Genomic DNA, 13,329 nt, shown 5'->3' with positions numbered 1-13,329 from the left:
GAGTCTGCAATTCTTATGTAATTTTGTTGTGATTATTGCTTCCGAGGGATCACTTTGTTTCCAGAATTTTGTACTTCACAACAGCAGGTGTCAAGTGCCGTGTGGCAGCCGTAAAAAGTTGCCCCGTACTTCACTTCAGTGTTGTTATATTTTCTGGTCCTTCGGGATCATTGATGCCAACACTATAAAGTGTTGAGAATTGAGTACCGCTCAAGCCGGTGCTAGGGGGCGTGAGGGATGTTGCACTTATTCATCATCCCTCGTGTACAGACTCAATCAAACCGAGTCTGCAATTCTTATGTTATTTTGTTGTGATTAATGCTTCCGAGGGATCACTTTGTTTCCAGAATTTTAGAAAAAGCACAACACGGCTTTATTGTAAATTATATGTTTGATTGAACCAGTACTACATGCAAGCCATACACAATAGTTACAGCTTAAAAAACTCGACACTTCCGTTCCATACCATTCCATGAAATTCAATGATTTCGTAGAATGAGTGACTATAACGAGTACACAATGATCAGTTTCACACGAATGAAACACTAAATATTAAATCAATTCCTTGTGGTGCTTTGAATTTCTTATACTATTGGACAATTGTCTTGTTATACGTTGTTTATGGGCAAGTGTGGAAACTTGTTAACCATATAATATTTACATGTTTTATTTCAATTACAGTTTTCAGCAGGAGTATACAACATTACAGCATGAACAAGGTGATGTGAAAAAGTACTTAACTGTGTACGTATACTTTTTGTGATATAAGTATTCTGTCGCCACATAATCAAGTAAACATACTGGGAATGAAACAAATTATGGTGTTTTACTGAAGATAAAACTCAACAGTCTTCCATGAAAAATAGTTTCATATCTGCGATAATAGTTTCAACTTTTTCTTCCATAAATTGTATAAATGAGGAACATATCTATTGTATTATACGTCTTTTTAAAACAAATACTATAAGATTTTCATCATCTTTTAATATCGTGATTAAAATGCATCTGGATAAAAAATAATTGTTTTGTAGAAATTGCCGATATAAAATAACGGGCATTGAAAATTAATACATTTATAAAGTACATTTATTAAACACGAACAATATTCGTTTTATTCAATTATATCCAAGACGCTGTGCAATGGTAATAAGTCCAGTTGTATAAATTGTCAAGTTTGGTTTCACTTATGAGATTCTTATCGATATTCCGAGCGGTATATGTGATTATAAGTTAAGAATTGCTACACACTCCTGAACTTTCTGCATTGCTAAAATTTGCTGCAGTATTGGACTTGCTGCACAATTGGACTTGCTGCACTAGGCCATCCTTAAAAAAATGTTTGTTTGCAGTAAAGCGACCGACTCACAAAATTTGCCCCTACTCAAATTTGTTTATTCATGGTCTGAATAAATTTTTTTTTTAATCAGAAAAATTATGCCTTGTGCTTTGTTTTCGTTCTTTTAAAGGTTAATCAAAGAAATAAAATGTAGTTCTTATTAAATAAGAATTCAGTTATCAATTTATTAATTGTTACCAGATTATCAAAGCATATACTGTCCAGCATTTTGAAATTCCATGTTCATTTGGGAGTACAGTTCAATAAACAAGAGGGCCATGATGGCCCTGATGTCGCTCACCTGTATATAGGCCCCCCAACCCCCACCCCTCCAACGTTGCAGAGCCAATTTAACCCAAGGGCTTTTATTTGCACAAACTTGGTAGACACCCATAAGAAGATGTTTCATGCTAAACATTTAAGCTCTAGCTCATTGGGCTTTTTAAAAGAAGATTTTTTTAAGTTTTTACTATACACATATAGTTAAAAACAATGACACCCCTGGGGCCGGGCCAGTTTTGACCCCAGGGCTTACTAGAAGATGTTTCATGCTTAATATCTAAACTCTAGCTATTTGGGTTTTTTCAAAGAAGATTTAAAGTTTTTGCTAAACACATATAAAGAAAATCAATGACCCCCGGGGCGGGGCCAATTTGACCCCTGGGCTTGTATTTGAACAAACTTGGTAGACACCTATTAGAACATGTTTGATGCTCAATATCTTAGCCATAGCTCTTTGAGTTCTTTAAAAGAAGATTTTTTAAGTTTTTACTATATGCATATAGGGAAAATCAATGACCCCCCGGGGCGGGGCCAATTTTCACCCCAGGGCTTTTATTTGAACAAACTTGCTAGACACCCATTAGAACATGTTTCATGCTAAAGATCTTAGCTCTAGCTCTTTGGGTTCTTTAAAAGAAGATTTTTTAAGTTTTTACTATATGCATATAGGGAAAATCAATGACCCCCCGGGGCGGGGCCAATATTGACCCCAGGGCTTTTATTTGAACAAACTTGGTAGACACACACTAAAAGATGTTTCATGCCAAATATCTAAGCTCTAGCTCTTTCAGTTCTTTAAAAGAAGATTTTTAAGTTTTTACTATATGCATATAGGGAAAATCAATGACCCCCGGGGCGGGGCCACTTTTTACCCCAGGGCTTTTATTTGAACAAACTTGGTAGACACCCATTAGAACACGTTTCATGCTAAATATCTTAGCTCTAGCTCTTTGGGTTCTTTAAAAGAAGATTTTTTAAGTTTTTACTATATGCATATAGGGAAAATCAATGACCCCCCGGGGCGGGGCCAATTTTCACCCCAGGGCTTTTATATGAACAAACTTGGTAGACACTCACTAGAAGATGTTTCATGCCAAATATCTAAGCTCTAGCTCTTTGAGTTCTTTAAAAGAAGATTTTTTAAGTTTTTACTATATGCATATAGGGAAAATCAATGACCCCCGGGGCGGGGCCAATTTTCACCCCAGGGCTTTTATTTGAACAAACTTGGTAGACACACACTAGAAGATGTTTCATGCCAAATATCTTAGCTCTAGCTCTTTGAGTTCTTTAAAAGAAGATTTTTAAGTTTTTACTATATGCATATAGGGAAAATCAATGACCCCCGGGGCGGGGCCAATTTTCACCCCAGGGCTTTTATTTGAACAAACTTGGTAGACACCCATTAGAACATGTTTCATGCTAAATATCTTAGCTCTAGCTCTTTGGGTTCTTTAAAAGAAGATTTTTTAAGTTTTTACTATATGCATATAGGGAAAATCAATGACCCCCCGGGGCGGGGCCAATTTTGACCCCAGGGCTTTTATTTGAACAAACTTGGTAGACACTCACTAGAAGATGTTTCATGCCAAATATCTAAGCTCTAGCTCTTATGGTTTTTTAAAAGAAGATATTTAAAGTTTTTTCTTTCGGTTGCCATGGCAACCAGAGTTTTGCATGGAATTAAATTCTTTGAACAATTTTTAAAGTTGACCACCAAAGGAACATTCCTGTGAAGTTTGGATGAAATTGGCTTAGTGGTTTATGAGGAGATGTCATTTAAAGTAAAAGTTTACGGACGGACGGACGGACGGACGGACGCCGGACGGACGCCGGACGAAAAGCGATCACAAAAGCTCACCCTGTCACTTTGTGACAGGTGAGCTAAAACAAAAAAAAAAAAAAAAATCGACCTACCTATCCACCTTGAAAATTCTGGGTCGGGTTACTGCAAACAAACATTTTTTTAAGGATGGCCCTATTGTACTAACTAAGCTTTTTTATACTTGCTGCACTCCTTGGACTTGCTGCAATTTTGGACTTGCTGCACTATTGGACTTGCCACACTACTGGACTAGCTACGCTTCTTATACTTGGTGCGCTCCTTAGACTTGCTGCACTATTGGACTAGCTATGTTTCTTGGCCTTGCAGCGCTTCTTGGACTTGCTGCGCTCCTTGGACTTGCTGCACTATTGGACTGGCTACGCTTCTTAGACTTGGTGCGCTTCTATGAGTTGCTGCACCCATTAGACTTGCTTCTTTTCTGGGAAGCAGACCGTTTTAAGACTTGCTTCTTTTCTGGGAAGCGGACCGTTCTAAGACTTGCTTCTTTGCTGGGAAGCGGACCGTTGCTAAGGCTCAACTCTTCACTAGAAAGCCGGTCGTTTTCTAGACTTGCTACTTTATTTGGTCCCTTCACTGGACCTGCTCACCAACAAGGAGACTTGCTGCAAATAACTTTCTGACAATATTTAAAGTTTCTTTCGAAATCAATTTTTTTCTTCTTTTTTATTTCCAAATTAATTTCATATAAATAATAAAGGCGTGAACTGGATAGAACGCCACAATTGTGACGTCACGTCAAAACAAAAATTATGCAAAATAGCGGATATTTTTGTTTCTTTTTATAAATAAAATGGCTATTTTGACATAAGTGTAGTAGAAAAAAATGGGGTTTTCTAAAGATCCTCAAAATATAACATATCATATATCATTTTACTTCATCATTGTCACTTCGGTATTGTTGCAATAAACAGGTACACAATTTTAGTAAGAACATGTTTTATTTGATTATTTTTTTGATAACTGCCATATGAATAACATATTCCCTCATACCTATAGGCGTGTTTTGACGGCTTTTAACCTCCCTTTTTGAGGCCTTAAATAGTGAAAAAATGCCCTATTTAGGCCCCAAACACTGTTTTTCGTTTTAGCAGTGTTGTTCAAAAAAGTGTTAAATTTTTTAATGCGTTTATTTAAGGTCGCCACCGGAAAGCCCATATGGGCCATCCTAGTGTTCCGCCGAGATTTTTTCGTCGATTTTTTTCCAGCTTTTATTGGTGGAGGACAAACTCCTCGCAGCGGTTACTTCCCCTGATCAGTACAGTAACAAAGCGTGACGTAACCGCTGTAAGGAGTTTGGGTGGAGGAAGACCCCAGGTGCCCCTCCGGACATTACTTCAGACACGATCGGGCACCTGGGTAGAACCACCGACCTTCCGTAAGCCAGCTGGATGGCTTCCTCACATGAACGATTTCGACCCGAGTGAGGATCGAACCTACAGCGGTGAGGGACCTGTGATCTCAAGTCAGCGACCGTAACCACTCGGCCACGGAGGCCTCTTGTTAATTTTTTTGGCGTCGCCCTCTATTAAAAAGGTACATCAAGAGAGTGCCAGTAGGGGATGTGCACCCTTCTGTTTGGGGGTTTGAAGGGGCAGTGGCCCCCCTCATCGCCAAGAAAGTTTTGGACTTGTAAGGGGTTAAAGATGACCTCAAGTCAATCTTAAGGTAACTTGCAACTATCACTGAATAGCTTTTGACTCTATCTCAATCAGTTGAAAAGTTGCAGCACTTTGCAATCAGTTTCGATGAAAAAAAAAACAAAAAAAACAAAACAAACAAACGCAAAATAGTGACTTTTCGCAATTGTGAGACGTCCCCCGTTGCCAACGTAGCATAAAATTTAAGATGGAGCATGTTTTTACAAAGGCTATGGCCCAGTCATTATTCGTGCCAAGTTTGATCAGTATTGAAGCTTTTTTTATAGTTTCATAGCAGTTAAAATTGGAACAGGAGGCATTTCCAATGAAAACAGCCATGTTTTGCATTATGCTCATGCGGTAAAAGGTGAAATTTTGTTTATGAATGGGGGATACATATTACAATTGCTTCAAGTTGTCTACAGTTATCTTACGTTTGAACTTTGGTTGAACATTTTCCCTCTTGTTTTTTTTTCTATTAGCTATTACATTGCTCATATTTATTCATCTTATTTTTTTCCATCCAATTGGTTGTGGTATATGTTTTTTCCTTTCACATACTTAAACAAACAAACAAACAAACAAACAACAAAAAAGACCCCAAAACAACACATATTGTAAATACAAAAGGAAATTGCAAAAACCGGAACGGAAATGACATTTACGTACTTAGCCCTACACTAACACATTCATATTTTGTGTTAAATAATGTTACATATATAAAAATCAATTTGCATAAATAATACACATTTTGTAACGGTTTTTATACTTTTGGTTATGTCCTTGGGAGGTACGGAGACCAATGTGAACTAATCTGCAATCATGAATGACAGGTGTTTGAACTTGAAATGTGAAAGAATCGTTGGAATTTTTACTTATGGGTGTATATAATATATTGTATCATATCACTGCAACCAGAACTGAAGCAACTAAAAAAAAATCTGGAAACAAAGTGATCCCTCGGAAAAATTAATCAAAACAAAATAACATGAAAATTGCAGACTCGGTTTGATTGAGTCTGTACATGAAGGATTATGAATAAGTGCATCATCCCTCACGCCCTCTAGCACCGGCTTGAGCGGTACTCAATTCACAACACTAAATAGTGCTGGCATCATTGATCCCGAAGGACCATAAAAATATAACAACACTGAAGTGAAGTACGGGGCAACTTCTTACAGCTGCCACACAGCACTTGACAACTGCTGTTGTGAAGTATAAAAATCTTGAAACAAAGTGATCCCTCGGAAGAATTAATCACAACAAAATTACATCAAAATTGCAGGTTTGGATTGATTGAGTCTGTACATAAGTGATAATGAATAAGTGCAACATCCCTCACGCCCCCTAGCACCGGCTTGAGCGGTACTCAATGCTCATCAATGAGCAACAATAAAGACAACAATAAAGACGAGATAAGGGAACAATCAACACTTTCATACATTAAAGGCACACTATGCCTTTGAAAGAGATATTTTTGTTCGTGTGTAGAAAGGTCAAACATGTTATTTATAATGTTGTGATAATAGATTAAGTACATGAAGAAAATAACGTTGATGTCATAATTAATGATCAATGATACAAAACTGTAAACAAAGTGATTCCCGTATAAAATACTAAATCATTATAAGTTTACTTATTGCCAAAATACAAAAAAAGCCAAAGATAAGCCAGATATGGCCAATATCTAACCTTTTGGACATTGTAATAAGTCAATGAACACGAAACGTTTTTTTAAAATACAAATAATAGCATTTTTGTTTAGTATTGACGTTAGTTGGACAATTAAAAAGTATGAAAAGATTAACGTTCCGTTTAAATTTGATATGACTCTTGAAATTATTTCACTGCAGGCAAATATTGTCGCGTGTCAGCAGTACAGGGCTTTAGCAAGTGTTATTGTTGAACTCTGTCTATTTGGTAGCGATATCTTTTACAATCTTATAGGGACGTAACTGTACTAATGGTTCGAATTAATTAGGCAAAGGCTTTGAGGATGAGTCATCTACTTGCAGTTGAACCATATATGTATATTAAAAATGTAGCACAAATCAGATGTAACACTTCAACAAATTTTATTTTGTGTATAAATAAATGTCATCACACAATATATAAGTTATTATAATAGCAACTGTCACAATTATTCAAAGTAATATGATGAGCAATGTTCATTTGTAATTAATTACACACACAATTCAGTTATTAAGATGCTATGTCAACATATGAGTTTGTGAACTTATGATACTTATGAATAATTTATCAAAGAACAGCACAGGATGCAATTAAATCAAAATTTCGCTGATATTATCGCGTATTAAATTAAGACGTTAACCGCGTTCCATAAAAATATATGCAAGTCAGTGAACCGTAGCCGCTTATATCATTTATCAATAACAGCAGAAAAACAATGTTCAAAGTCAAGGCCTCTCGGGTTCGATTCAGCAACTTTCTTCAAAAACTCTCTTTTTTATGCATTCATTGGAAAATAAGAATATAATAAATTAATTGCAGAACCAATCAAAGCACAGAAGGCGCTGAATTTGTTTGGGTCTCAGAATGTCAGAAAGGTGAAGGTTGTGAGATTATAAACCAATTTGTTTGTATAGTGTCACCAATGCTGTTTCCAGTGTTATAGCTATAGTAAATTGGCTATAAGACTAATTGCAACACTGATATTTAATTCAATGTTTTTTTGGCTTAAACAATTATTATAATAATAATAAAAAACCAAAAAAAAAAAAAAACACATGAGTTGCCTGAACTGGGGTTTGAACTCCAGACCTCTAGCTTCCAAAGCGAGCGTGTAAGCCCATCGACCAGGGGGAGTTACAACATAACAGTCTGAAGAATACCATATTATTCTAAATTAGAGTTTGTACCCCTTAATTTCGATATATTTTGTTCACGGTAAACCTGTTGTTTAACACTGAAGTAAATAATCATGGAGCTGAATATAAGCATGTTTATCTATCAGAATAACACAATATTAGATTTCGTTACGAAAATAAATGCACATGTGTTTTGACAATCTTTACGCAGTGATCTCCCCTTAATTTTTCGGCGTTAATGTATATATGAAGGGAAGTAACCGCTTCGAGGAGTTTGGACTACTTTCGGCATTTGCAAATAAGAAGAAAAGGGTCTGAAATTTCGCTTCCATTATTTGTTTGGTCTGACGACCCTAACAATTAAAAACTGTCTAGAGGTCACTGTGTTTCTTATACTCATGGTTTCTGTAGCTGTCATGATTTTTAAAAGACTAAGAAAGCATAAAGTAAATTATTGTACGTATTTCAACCTCTTCTTAGAGATCGCCTGTATTCTTTTTTATATCTTCCATATAATAGTCACAATATTTACCATTTAGGAAAGAAGTGAAAGAAAATTAATGCCACAAGAATAAAAAAAAAAAACATGTTAAAAGCCGCATGTAAAGTTTTTGAAGTCAGAACTAAGTTCTAAACTTATACTTATTTTCAGACGCAAAGATTATTCTCTCCATCTTTGTTCTTCTCTGCCTTTAACGTAAAAAAAAGTGGTGTTCTAAATGAAATTCTGATTGAATAAACATATTCGAGCAGCGTGAGTTTCTAAGTTTTGTCCGGTGGTGTTTCCGTAGCCAGTCAATAATCATTCGTTACCATAAAGAACTATATATTGCAAGATAATACAAGACCTCCTACTGTTTTAATTTTTGCGATGGATTGATATCGATACTTAATTTAATAAATTCACGTGAGTATATATTCTGCTTTCTATAGGGGTTTAATGCTATTCAAAACTATTTGGTGGTATTTATATAATTATTCGAAATTCTATGAAAATGTAAAACAAAATGCATCAATCATGACTTTGTTAAATCAATATCTAGGCTATAACTTGCAAAGATATTGTTTACACATAAAATATTGCGTGGGAAATATCAACAAAACAAGAATAGATAAATACAGAATCCCTAAAGAAAGCCCAACACGGCAAAATTGAAAATGTTGCAGGCTCGGTTTGATTGAGCCTGTTCATGGACCCGTGTCCGTTACCAAAATCATTTTCCTCACTTGTATGGGAAAAGAAAATGACCAGTCAATATTCAACTGGCCTAATATTTATATTTTCTAATAAAGACTTTCTCTTCGCTAACTTAACCATGTTTTACCAACTTCAAAAAAAAATGTTCGTGAATGTTACCCGCAAAATAATATTAAAAATTTCGGCTGAATTTTTGAGTATTTGTAAAAACTATAATCACAGTGATGAAAAAATTTACCTATGTGATTCGAATGATATAATGTGCATAGTAAACAATAATGAGACAGGACAACGTAAGAGAATCTTCATTCTAACTTGCTCGAGGGCGTGAAATTTATAAGAAAACAACCAGTGAAAATCGTTTGGCACAGTTTTGATTGACTGGGAATCAACTATGTGTCAAATAGATGTGGAAATTGCTCACTTCTACCATTTATATATTTGAAAATCTCTATCTCTAAATATGTGTACTTACAATTTGAAATCTGGAAACAAAGTGACACTGAAGTGAAGTACGGGGCAACTTTTTACAGCTGCCACACAGCACTTGACACCTGCTGTTGTGAAGTATAAAAATCTGGAAACAAAGTGATCCCTCGGTAGCATTAATCACAACAAAATTACATAAGAATTGCAGACTCGGTTTAATTGAGTCTGTACATGAAGGAAAAGGAATAGGTGCAACATCCCTCACGCCCCCTAGCACCGGCTTGAGCGGTACTCAATTCTCAACACTTAATAGTGCTGGCATCAATGATCCCGAAGGACCATAAAAATATAACAACACTGAAGTGAAGTACGGGGCAACTTTTTACAGCTGCCACACAGCACTTGACACCTGCTGTTGTGAAGTATAAAAATCTGGAAACAAAGTGATCCCTCGGAAGCATTAATCACAACAAAATTACATAAGAATTGCAGACTCGGTTTAATTGAGTCTGTACATGAAGGATAATGAATAGGTGCAACATCCCTCACGCCCCCTAGCACCGGCTTGAGCCGTACTCAATTCTCAACACTTAATAGTGCTGGCATCAATGATCCCGAAGGACCAGAAAAATATAACAACACTAAAGTGAAGTACGGGGCAACTTTTTACAGCTGCCCCGTAGGGAACGTATTACAGTATCGCGTTTTTCGGTTACAGTATAGAATTTTCAAGATGGAGGATTATTTGTTGGGAGGACAGGTAGGTGATTTTTATTCCGGTCCATACTGCAAGTAGTTTAGTTTCTAAAAGATGTTTTTGTGCTTTGCTTGTAAGGAACAGAATCCGGTATCTAGTCATATATTTCTTTAGACCCTGCACCGCAGATTTATCTCTATATTGTCTCATAAATATGCAGGTTTGACAGTTTGAAAATTTGAATCGAGAGACCAACACATTTTTCTGCAATTTATGCATGCCTAGAAAAAGTAAATCTGCAAAACGTTAGTCCTTTATGTTAGGAAACGTTTATAAAAGTAAATGACGAGTTGAATCTATTTTCCTGTTGGTAAAATGCGTTTGTAAAAATAAACAATGTTACAGTATAGAGCGAGGTAATTTGTGCAGGGTTACAGCATAGACCTAGCGATTTGTATCCGATTTTGTTACAGTTCATACCCAGATTTCGGTTACAGTTTAGACTTCGATATTTTCTATATATACTTGGTAAAATGTATGAATGTTACATAGACTTTTAAATCTCTGTGAGCTTATTGGCCCGATGGCTTTTCGTCAGTCTGTCGTACATATGTGTGTGCAATCTCATCCGCTCAGTAACTACTTGACTAAATGTGATGAAATTTACATGACTTTCTACCAATTAAGTTGTTCAAATGGTTTCGGTGGCAATCGGGGATACGAAAACCCAAAACATAGATTTTGAAAAAAGGCAATGTTTAAAGACCCTTCTCATCTCGAACCAAAAGCATTCATCATGGCGTCCTTTCGAATGCTTCTTTGTTGAAGTTACGATTATTTTGTCATTATTAAATTAAAAGTCGTTTTTCTTTATTTCAGACATCCTGTATAGCAGTTTTCAATTTTCTGAAAAAGAAAATTAAAGAGTTTAAATTAAAGTCAGACAATTACAATATTTTCTCTAGTGAGCCTGATGGAGGTACATAATAGTGGCAGAGTCGGGATAAGGCCGTCGACTTCAAATCATCTTTCATTTACTGCTGTAGTTGAAATCCAATCATGACTTTGGATTCTTTGTATGTGAGGAATCTATCAAGCTAATTTACGGAAGGTCGGTGATTCTAGTCAGGTGCCCGCTCGTGTCTTTAATGTTTCACAAAGGATATCTGGGGTCTTTCTTTACACTAAAGCAGACATGTTTTCACATGACTTCAATGTCGTTGAAACTTAAAATCCAAGAAAGCCAAACGTAACAAAATAGAGTTAAACAGAATCCCTTAAGAAATTCCAACACAACAAAATTGAAAATATTCATAAACCCTTTTAAATACTTACAAAATGCATTATGGTAGATGGAAATTCCAACTTAAAATAAAATTAAAGGTTGTAGTATTGCTCACTTAAATACTGTTTAATCATTCTTAGGGTATTGCCTGCCTGTTAATTGTGTCTTTTGGCAGCTTATCTATGGTATGCAAGCTTCATGACCTCCGATCCCCTCTCAAAATTTCATTTTATTTAGATTCACTCATTGTATTCTCGTTTAGGGCACACGCAATTTTTAACCTGGGGTAATATGCCGCTTTTCACAGAATGGCAATAACGTGTCACATTGAAGGTTCCATGATAACCGCCATATGAACACATCCACAGATGTTAAAAAATCTGAAGTGTACCAGTTTAATGTGAATAATGCTGAAGCCGGTGCTAGGAGGCGTGGACGGTAGCTTGCAGTTACCACTACCGTCCATGAACAGGTTTAATCAAACTCAGCCTGCAACATTTTCATGTTTTCCGTGTTGGACTTCTGTTAAGGATTATGTTTTCTCTATTTTATTACTAATAGGCATTATTATAATGTGTAATGATATCAAGCAATAATCTTTCTTCTCTCAATACAATTCGATAAAAGTTATTGTTGATGTCATGAAAACAGTCCTTACTTAGGACATTACTTATTCTGCAAAAACTCTCAATCTGAAACTTAAAGTAAGAAAAATAGCAAACTATAACTTTTCTGCTGAAGAAAAAAAATAATACAGCCTTTCAAGAATGTATTAATTAGAAAGGTATGAGTTATTTCCTAAAAATAATGGATACACGAACTTTGTTTGAAATTTGGCAAGTATCTAAACTGTAACAGAAATCTGGGTATAAACTGTAACAAAATTGGATGAAAGTCGCTAGTCTATGCTGTAACACTTCAAAATTAACCTCGCTCTATACTGTAACATTGTTTATTTTTTCAAACGCATTTTACTAACAGGAAAATAGGTTCAACTGGTCATTTCCTTTTATAAACGTTTCTAAACATAAAAGACTAACGTTTTGTAGATTTACTTTATCTAGGCATGCTTAAATAATGTCGGAATGGGAGAAAAATGCGTTGGTCTCTCGATTCAAATTTTTAAACCGTCAAATCTGCACATAGACAATATAGAGATAAATCTGCGGTGCAGGGTCTGAAGAAATATATGACTAGATACCGGATTCTGTTCCTTACAAGCAAAGCATAAAAACATCTTTTAGAAACAGAACTACTAGTAAAGTATGGACCTGAATAAAAATCACCTACCTCTCTTCCCATAAATAATCCTCCATCTTGAAAATTCTATACTGTAACCGAAAAACGCGATACTGTAATACGTTCCTTACGGTGACACAGCACTTGACACCTGCTGTTGTGAAGTATAAAAATCTGGAAACAAAGTGATCCCTCGGAAGCATTAATCACAACAAAATTACATAAGAATTGCCGACTTATAATCTATATAGCGGCTTTGCTAAGTAGTTTATGCGTCGCGTCGGACTAGTAATGTACGTAGGTGCAAACCCCGTCTTGGGCAGGATTTTTCTTTCCACTCACTGTTTGTTATTGATTGGTTCCAGGAACGGATTCAAGAGGAAAAAGACACACACCTTTATTAAAAAAAAAAGCCTTATACATGTATATATATTTATATTTGTATGGGAGAATTCTATTTTCTATTTTTATGCGGCCAAAAAAAGTGAACGGTTACTTATTGAATTATTTTTAATTTATTTTAAACTTCCTGGTTAATTTGAAGATACAAGT

The sequence above is a fragment of the Ruditapes philippinarum genome, unplaced genomic scaffold, assembly GCF_026571515.1.
Source record: "Ruditapes philippinarum isolate M1 unplaced genomic scaffold, ASM2657151v2 ctg2022_1_1_1_1, whole genome shotgun sequence".
NCBI classification, from domain to species: domain Eukaryota; kingdom Metazoa; phylum Mollusca; class Bivalvia; order Venerida; family Veneridae; genus Ruditapes; species Ruditapes philippinarum.
Note: the sequence above shows the minus strand (reverse complement) of the source record.